The following is a 9,432-nucleotide window of genomic DNA, read 5'->3' on the forward strand; positions in this document are numbered from 1 at the left end:
TTATTTACTCGTATTTTGAAATCCCATTTGGGTTTTGAAATAGAAGCTCTTGAGAGAAAGCCCCCACCTTACAAAAAAAAAAAATTCATATCCAAGTTTGGAAAGTTTTTAACTTTCATATAAGCTACTTAAATCTTTACAGTTCCTTTGCTGTTATTTAATAAAATAAAATAACATTCTTTAGTGGCTTTTCTGCAATTAACTTATTATAGCATTATACTGAAAATGCATGATGTTAAATGATGAGTTTCTAAAAGCAGCATAAAAAGAAAAATTATATTGCTTGTTTTAAATTATTAATATGATTAAAATTAAATAAAATGTGTTCAAATTGGGTTGATTATTAAGTAAAATAGTAACTTTTATAATTTGTTTCTTAAAAATATATAAAGCAAATTGTGAATGGCCTAGTTTGCACAGAGCTACATCAAATAGGTAAGAAAAAAAAATCAATTACCAAGTAGCCAAATGTGCAAAGGAAATAAACAGATGACTATAATTCCAAAAGAAAACTTAGAGACCTGCCAAAATGGTGAAAGATAATTAGTAGTTTAGTGGGCTCCCTGTGAGAAGAAAAAGCAGGGATTTGATGGGAGGGTGGAGCCTAGGAAGAAGGGAAGGTATCAAAGAAACTGAAGGTCTTGGCTCTATCAAACCTGCCATTGTCAGCCTGGGGATATCTGCAAACTTCCCAACAAGAGGAAAGGCAAACACATGATTTAAAAAATCTTAATTATACAAGAAGTCAGAATATTATGCATTTAAAAAATAAAGAATATTAGCCCCACATCAGGCTCCTTGCTTGGAGAGGAGTCTGCTTCTCCCTCGGCCTGCCACTCCCCTGATTGTGCTCTCTTTCTCCCTCTCTGTCAAATAAATAAATAAAATCTTTAAAAAAAAATAAATAAGAAAGAATGTTAAAAATTTTTTTACTACCCAGGGATGTCAGTATTGGGATAAGGGCACTCACATATATTGCTGGTCAGAATGTGACTTTATGCAACATTTTTAAAGTAATTTTATAGTATCTACTGGATCCTAAAATTGGACCCCATAATCTGATTTGGAATCTACCCTATAAAAATAAAAGCAATGTGCATAAGAATGTTTACTGAAGTATTATTTATAGAGGGAAAAATTTAGAAGCATTTTCTTTTCTTTTTTTTTTTATTTATTTGACAGAGAGAGAGATCACAAGTAGACAGAGAGGCAGGCAGAGAGAAGGGAGAAGCAGGCCCCCTGCTGAGCAGAGAGTCCGATGCGGGGTTTGATCCCAGGACCCTGAGATCATGACCCAAGCCAAAGGCAGAGGCTTAACCCACTGAGCCACCTAGGTGCCCCTAGAAGCAATAAGGGAATGGTTTCTGTTTTGAAGTTTTTATTTTCACTCCTGAGAGTTTAGTTTCAGGTGTGCAATCCAGTAACTCAACTCTTCTATACCCACTGCTCTTCACAAGTGCACTCTTTAATTCCATCACCTGTTCAACCCAGCCTCCCTCAGCCTTCCCCTCTGGTAACAATCGGCTTATTCTCTATAATTAAGAATGTTTCTTGACCTGTCTCTCTCTCATTTATTTTTCTATACTTGTTTGTTTCTTAAATTTCACATGAGTGAAATCATATGGTGTTTGCCTTTCTCTGACTATATTACTTAGCGTTATACTCTTTAGCTCTATCTGCGTCATTACAAATAGCAAAATTTCATCCTTTTTTATGGCTAAATAATAGTCCATTGTTTAAAAAGCTTCTCCACAATGAATGAAACAATGAACAAAACTAAAACACAACCTGTGGAATGGGAGAAGATATTTGCTAATGACATATACAGTGAAGGGTTACTCTCCAAAATATATAAAGAACTTAAAGACTCAACACCCAGTAAACAAGTAATCCAATTAAAAATGGCCAGAAACATGAACAGACTTTTCTCCAAAGAAGACATTAGGATGGCCAACTAACACATGAAAAGATGCTCATCACTGATCATCAGGGAGATGTGAATCAAAACCATAATGAGCTATCACCTCACACCTGTCAGAATGGCTAAAATCAACAACACAAGAAACAACAAGTACTGGGCAAGTTTGGAGAAAAAGCAGCCCTGGTGCTTGACTGGTGCAAACTGGTGTGGCCACTGTGGAAAACAGCATGGGGGTTGCTCAAAAAGTTAAAAAAAAAACAAAACTACCTTATGATTCAGCAATGGCACTATGGATATTTACCCAAAGAATACAAGAAAACAAATTCAAAGGGATATATGCACCCTTATGTTTACAGCAGCATTATGTAAAATAGTCCAACTATGAAAGCAGCCGAGTATCCATCAATTGATTGATGCGTGTCTAAAGAAGATGTAGTATAGATAAGGGGATGATTTTTTAAAAAGTATTATAGTTTCATGTTTTGAAGTTCAATTTTGGTTGTGTAGCTGTTAAAAAGTATGCAATGTCCTTGGTTCACAAACTTAAGATAGCATAAGAAACTCCATGTTAAAAATTCAGATTCCTGGGTGAATCCATAGAGTTTCTAATTCACTACGCCTGAGCTGGGGCCCAGCAAACACATCACATACAAATCTGGTGGCAGGGGATTTTGTTATAATTGGTTTCTGAATCTTTCTTGAGAAACCTGGATTGGACTTCTACTAAAATCCAAAGGGAGGCCTGCATGTTTATTAGCAAGGACATGTTTGGCTTGACCCACATAATGTTGACCCTCATGGGGAAATCACTGTCAACTTCTAAAATTCAGATTTCCAGTACTGCATGACAAATGAGAGCATATAATAACACTGCGTCCAAATTCCTTCATGGCTACAGTAGCTGGAGCTGAACATTGTTACTCCTTAAGGGGTAAAACATTGGGCTCTCAATTTTACTATGGTCCACATTCTTCCCCAATCCATTTTTCTCTTGTTTGTGTTACCCAGCTGAGACCTGTGAGCATTTGCTTGTGTCAACCCTGATTCCCATGTGGCTTATCACATTAAGTGAAAAAGCATGAGACAGAATAAAGAGAGTAATATATCCTCTTTTTGTTCAAAACTGAAAATAATGCACATAAAGGTATACATATATACACATACAAAATACACACACACACACCATATTTTCTCAACATTGTTTCATTACTTCCCCTTAAGGAAACTTTTCAAGCATTTTTTATTCCTAACTGCCCTCTCATTAAATTTTAATATCAGAAATATACTGTGTATCTGTTCATGTCCTGTAATTCTTTGGAGAGTCACAAACTGTTATAATACTTAACAGTTATTCCTCCAAGAATGCATTTTCAACACTTGGGGGCAATATCACCCCCACTGAGTATGTATAATATATATCTATGCTTCTTTCTTCTTTCTATAGATACTGTATTTATCTAAACATGTTGTTTTTTTATCATCAAAAAGGATATAACCATTTTTATTTTTAGTCATATGTACCTCTAGTAGATCTGATTAATGTGAAGTAAAAGGTAACTGAATATTTCTCCTAGTACTTATAGTGGTTGGTTACAATATGCATGTATTATAGTCAAGTTTTTTAAACCACTGAAAGAATGAATGAATTAGTAGTTTAGCTTAGAATTAGTTTTGTAAGAACTGAAGAAGTTTCCATTTGTAGAAGGTCAATATATGTAGGTGGTCAGGGATCATAACTTTTAAATGATACATAATTTGGAATAATTGATAAGCAAAGAACAAAATACAAATCCTTAACTTTCCTTTTGAAAGACAACATCTTACATTTTTAAAAACCAAAAGCATGGCATTGGTAACTTTCAAACAAACAGCAAAAATAAATAAAATAAAATAAGCAAATTAAATAAAAAAGAGTAAAACAGCAACAAAGTTCACCAATCTCTACTCTTATAGTTGTTTTCTGGACCACAGCAAGAAATGGAGATATGGTTGCTATACTTTCCTCAAATGTAAAAGATGGATTAGTTAACAAAGGCAAAAAGGATTCTAAAGGTCCATTTTAGAAATGGAATTTTACTCCTCTGGGACACAACTTGAGAACACTCTAAGTAACTAACAAGCTAACCTTTTATGTGTATTAGACATTGGGAGGAATAGTATTTCCAGGCTGGCTTCCCAAGGTACCTCCTCTAGAAAGTCCTCCTGGAAAGAGTTTGTTTTACCCAATTATGATCCCCAAAGGAGAATTAGGAGAATTCCTCCTTCTTGGCTCTCAAAGGTGACATTTTTCCATAGCTCTAAATTATGTGTAAATGTTTCTTACTGTCCTTCATTTGATAAACTCCTTAGGATCTTGATTACAATTGTGTCCTTAGTCACTGACACAGAGAAGGTGTCAAATGCTTGCTGGAGGATGAATGGATATCCAGTAAATGGATAGCAGGCTCCTGAACTGCCTTGCTCTACAAATATAAACAAATTTCAAATATTTAAGCAATGTTATGAGCAATGACTTTCTGAAAACAAAAATCTGTTGGACAATTGGCAAGGGCTGACTACCTGAGTAGAAATGGCTTTTAGATTAAAATTTGCTCTAAAAATGAAACAAGATGAAACCAGAGAGGGAGACAAACCATAAGAAACTCTTAATCTCAGAAAACAAACTGAAGGTTACTGGAGGGGAGAGGGTGGGACGGATGGGGTGACTGGGTGATGGACGTTGGGGAGGGTAGGTGCTGTGGTGAGTGCTGTGAATTGTGTAAGACTGATTAATCACAGACTGGTACCCCTGAAACAAATAATACATTATATGTTATTTAAAAAAAAAAAAAAAGAAAATTAAAAGCTACACTCAACTGAATATATTTCTCACATTTGTAGGTTTATCTCATTTAAAAACAATAATAACAACATTATTTGTTATTTCGAAAGCAGTGATATTTATGGGGCCAAAAGCAAAGTATCTGAAATATATAATTCAGAATCATAGCTTGTACAAATATGACCTTTTTAAAAATTTATTAGATGAAGGGTTTGTACTCGATGCCCGTAGAACACTTTTGAAAGCAACCCCCTGACTTTCTTACTTTTAATCAACCACAGGACAGGAGAAAAAAACAGTATAATAGAAAGAGGATTGGCCTCAGAGGGTCATGGATTTGAATACTGGCTCCAACACAAGGCAAATCACCTTATCTTTCTAGATCTCAGTTTCCACATCTATATAATAGATATAAAATCTATTTTCCAAAATTGCTGTGGGGGAGAAACGAGCTGATGTATTTAAACTGCAGAGTTGGTACTCCATAAAAGCCACGTTTCTTGTCTCTTGGAACTTTACTCTGATGTCAGACGATAGATCTCAACTCTCAGTCATTCCTCACTGATGCCATATTTATATTCCTGTGACCTTCTGGATGACTTTTAGAAATGTCCTTGACAGCTGGGAACACTCAACCTGACTTCCTACCCACGTTTAAAACAAATTTCTACCTTCCCATCTATGTGTGGACCAATTCTTGGTCTCTAATAATTATCCTCCTCAGGCCAGGGACTGACACACCAGAACCCTCCTCTGGTCTCTGGTGGTTGGCTGGCTTGATGCCTGACACAACAGGCCAGTCATCTTGCCTCTAAGATCTCATTATAGGGTTCAAAAAGTCCAGCATGGTAGTTGAAGGAGAGAGAGAATTGACAAGAAAGCACAACAGAGAAAGTAATCTCAAGAAAGTAAAATAGAATAGATGCCCAAAACAGAACAGTTTCTAAAAAGGAGGCAAAAGAATGGCCTCATATCTGTAACTTCCTTAAAACCTAGAAAGTCTTCCTTGAATGAGGGTCACCAATGATACGTAAGTCAGATTCTTGGTATTTGAAGAACAATGTGTCTTTGAACTTCGTAATAGTGATTTCACTTCTTTGTGATCTTCCTGAATTCCCTTTTATATTTAAAATGTTCCTTTTGTCCTGAATTCCTTCTCAAGTTTAAAAATAGCCGTTTGACTACAGGCATTTCATGTAAGCACATCAAAGAAAGCTACAAATCTTCTTTGTATCTGTATGACACACTCTAAATAAAACTCAGGTTTTTATTCTTGGTTCACTTTTATATTCCAAATTGAAGTTACACCCTGTTTCCATTCTGTCAAATATTATCAAGGCTTATTAGTTTATCAAATATATTTCAGGGCAACACAGTCCACCCAGAAAAGAAGTTAATTATGAACGAAAGCCTTACCTTTGTTAGGAAAGATGGGTATCATTTGAGTCAATAAAGGAAGCCATTATCAGAAAGGCATTCAGGAAGCAGAACCTCATTGCCTCAGGTGTGTGTATGGAGGAGACCTAAAAATAATTTAGCATTTAGAGTTGGAACAGATATTTTTTCCTATACATATACACATTCTCACACACACCCCTGAAATCCACTCAGAATTCTTAAAATAATAAATGTTATCAGTTAAAATAGAGGAAAAAGCCATGACATTCATTATAAATAGTTCTTGTTATCTGAATCATTTATGACACAATTGAAGATACCAGTGCTTGATTCTGGATGATGTAATCTTACAGCAGGAAGAAGCATCGGTAGGTAGCTCACCTAGTTTGATATCAGCACCATAACAAGTCTTATTCTCCAGCACATCCAGCCATACTTAATAAGATTTGTTAATTTACTTAAGCCTTCAGTATCTAATATAATTGTCAAGAATACTCCACACCATTGTTTCTCAAACTAACTGCCCTGAAAGACTCATTACATATCTATACTGTGTAACAAACACCCTCCAAATTTAATAGCTAAAATCGACCTACGATTATTATCTCACAGTATCTCTCAATCAAGAATCTAGAAACAACTCAGTTGGGTGTTTCTGGCTCAGGGTCTCTTTTGAGATTGTAATCAAGCTGTGGGCTAGAGCTGCAGTCATCTGGAGGGAAATCTGCTTCTAAGCTTGCTCATGTGGTGGTTGGCAGTCCCAGCTCCTTGTGACTACAGGCTATACAGCTCAGTTTTTCACCACACGGGTTTCTCCGTAGGGCCGCTGATGACATGGCTTCCCAAGTGCAAATAACCCAAAAGATAGAAAACTCAAGATGGAGGCCCCAGTCTTTTATGACTAGCCTTGCAAGTCACAAACCATCACTTCTGCTGTATGCTATTGGTCACAAAGACCAATCCAATGTGAGAGAGGGATGGCACAAAGCAGTGAATATCAGGAAGCTGTCATCATTTGGGGACCATTTAGAGGTCTCTATAAGACTTTTTTTTTTTTTAAGATTTTATTTATTTATTTAAGAGAAAGAGAATGGGCAGGGAGGAGGGTAGGGGGAAGGGGCAAGGGAGAAACAGGCTCCCCGCTCAATCCCAGAGCCCTAAAATGATGACCGGAGCCTAAGGCAGATGCTTAACCTACTGAGTCACGCAGGCACCCCATAAGGACGTTTTTCTCTTAAAAATATCCAGTCTGTCACAGAGTCAACAGATTTATTTGCCATTCGAATGTATTCAAAATGGTTTCCAAAATTAGACTGAAGGCTCTACTGCAACAAGGACTTTATCTTATACATGGCTGTATTCCTACACATAGTTGAGTGATGTCTTGAAGGATTTAGTAAAATCATCCTGTTTTTAAAGCTGCTAAACCAATGTTCCAGGCTAAATATTTGCATCCCCCTGAAAACACATATGTTGAAGCCCTACCTGGAATGTAATAGCATTGGGAGAGGAGGCCTCTGGGAGGTAATTTGGGTTAAATTAGATCATGAGAGTGGGGCCCTCAAGTCAGATTAGGGGCTTTAAAAGAAGAGAAAGGGATTTCTCTCCTACCGCCCACCCACTTCTCCCCCTTCCCTCTCTCAGTCCCTCTCTTCTTCCCTCCTTCCCTCCCCAACGGTCCCTCCTTTCCACCCTCTCCCCTCCCCATGCTCCCCTTCCCCCTTCACAAGCAGGCCATGTTGGCACACAGGAAAAAGCCAAGCTATGAAGAGAGAGCCCCAGAACACAACCATGCTGGCACCATGATATTGTATTTCCAATATTAAGAACTGTGAGAAAATAAGTGTCAGGCACCTATTCTATAGTATTTTATAAATGGCAGCCTGAGCAGACTAAGACACAAAGGAAATCGAGAACTTAGAGAAACAATACCATTTAGGAATTTAATACTCTAGGGTTGGGATATGTCTAATAATAACTGAACTAAATCCCTTATGCTGAAGTTCGAATGTATTTCCTACTATTAAATTCTCTATTCAATATTCATTACCACAGTGTACCAGGCATTGTCTTACATGAGAAGTGCACAGATAATACAGCATCCCCAACCAAATGGGAAGCATAAACTAAAAGTAGAGATACAATAGCAACAAAACACCCCTTTGGAAGGGCCTTTCATGACATGCCCCCATGGTTCTCCTACTCACTCTCTCTAGCATATTAATCTGTCTTATTTTCATCATAGGATTCAGCTTGTATAAGATTTTCCAACTCATGTACATATGTGTCCTAGTTTTTGCTTCCTTCCTGACCCTTCCTCTCTCCTCCTCCGCCTACCACAAGTTGTAAGCTCTGGAAAGTAGGGTGGATCCCAGTGGTCTTAAGGATTGTTTACAAGCCTGCCTAAAACTGGACTTGGCTCAAACTAAGCATGCACCATGTACCCCTTGAATGAATACAGTTAACTAGAGGCACGTTCAAGGCAAGATGGAATCTTTCACTCCCTTCTATAAATCCTGTCTCCAAGTGTCCATGACAGGACCTCAAATTCTACTTTTTCTTGTTTATGCTTTCGCTTAGGGTCTTGCCTCACAGGCTTTGTTCTGCCACCGAGTACCCTTCTGCTAGATTCTGCAATTGTGTGGAGCCACAGAAGGAGCCCAATATTCTTGCTTCTGTGCAGTGATTCTGCTTTTATCATTTACATTACTTAATTTAGTTTGGAACTAAGTGATGTCAATGGGAGTTTTGCATGAATAAGGACGGCAAATGAATCTGTTCCAATTAAATGGAAATTAAAGAGACATTTTCGAGGACATTTATTCTAAAAATTGATCTGCTTTGCAATTAGTCTCACGTAAAATTATTTTTTCAGTAGTCATGGAAATCACAGGTAGCCCACTAACCCAAGATGAGTAAAGTAGACAATTTCCTCAAAATTATAAAAACTTGAATGGGAAAAGTGTTTTGTTTTGTTTTGTTTTTTAATTAGAATTTTTTGTTGTTGTTAATTTTTAATTGTTCTCATTTGTGAAACATAGGAGGGTGAGGGATGAGTGGGAAGAAACACTGAGTTCTGCTCTGGGCACTGAACACTTTATATATTGCTTGATTTTCTCATGGGGTCTTGAGAACAGCACTAGCACTAGCAGTATTAGTGGTCCTTTTTAAAGTCAAGGAAACCCTTGATTATTTCAAGATCGCTTGAGAGCCTTTATGATTTACTGGAACTGTCCCATCATGCAACCTTTCACAATCTGCTGTTCTTACAAAGTATACTTTTCCAAATACA

At 37.1% G+C, this 9,432-nt stretch overlaps 1 protein-coding gene across 1 annotated transcript in view; it reads right to left on the bottom strand.

Annotated features, from left to right (window-relative positions):
• The window catches only part of ETV1 (ETS variant transcription factor 1), a 103,226-nt gene extending 96,961 nt beyond the window's left edge, over nucleotides 1-6,265 (bottom strand). Inside the window, exon 1 of the mRNA XM_047695539.1 lies at nucleotides 6,159-6,265. The gene's annotated coding sequence lies outside the window, so the exon portion shown is untranslated. The remainder of the gene's footprint in view (nucleotides 1-6,158) is intronic.
• Nucleotides 6,266-9,432: the final 3,167 nt, after the last annotated feature.

Source organism: Lutra lutra, chromosome 11 (assembly GCF_902655055.1).
Source record: "Lutra lutra chromosome 11, mLutLut1.2, whole genome shotgun sequence".
NCBI lineage: Eukaryota > Metazoa > Chordata > Mammalia > Carnivora > Mustelidae > Lutra > Lutra lutra.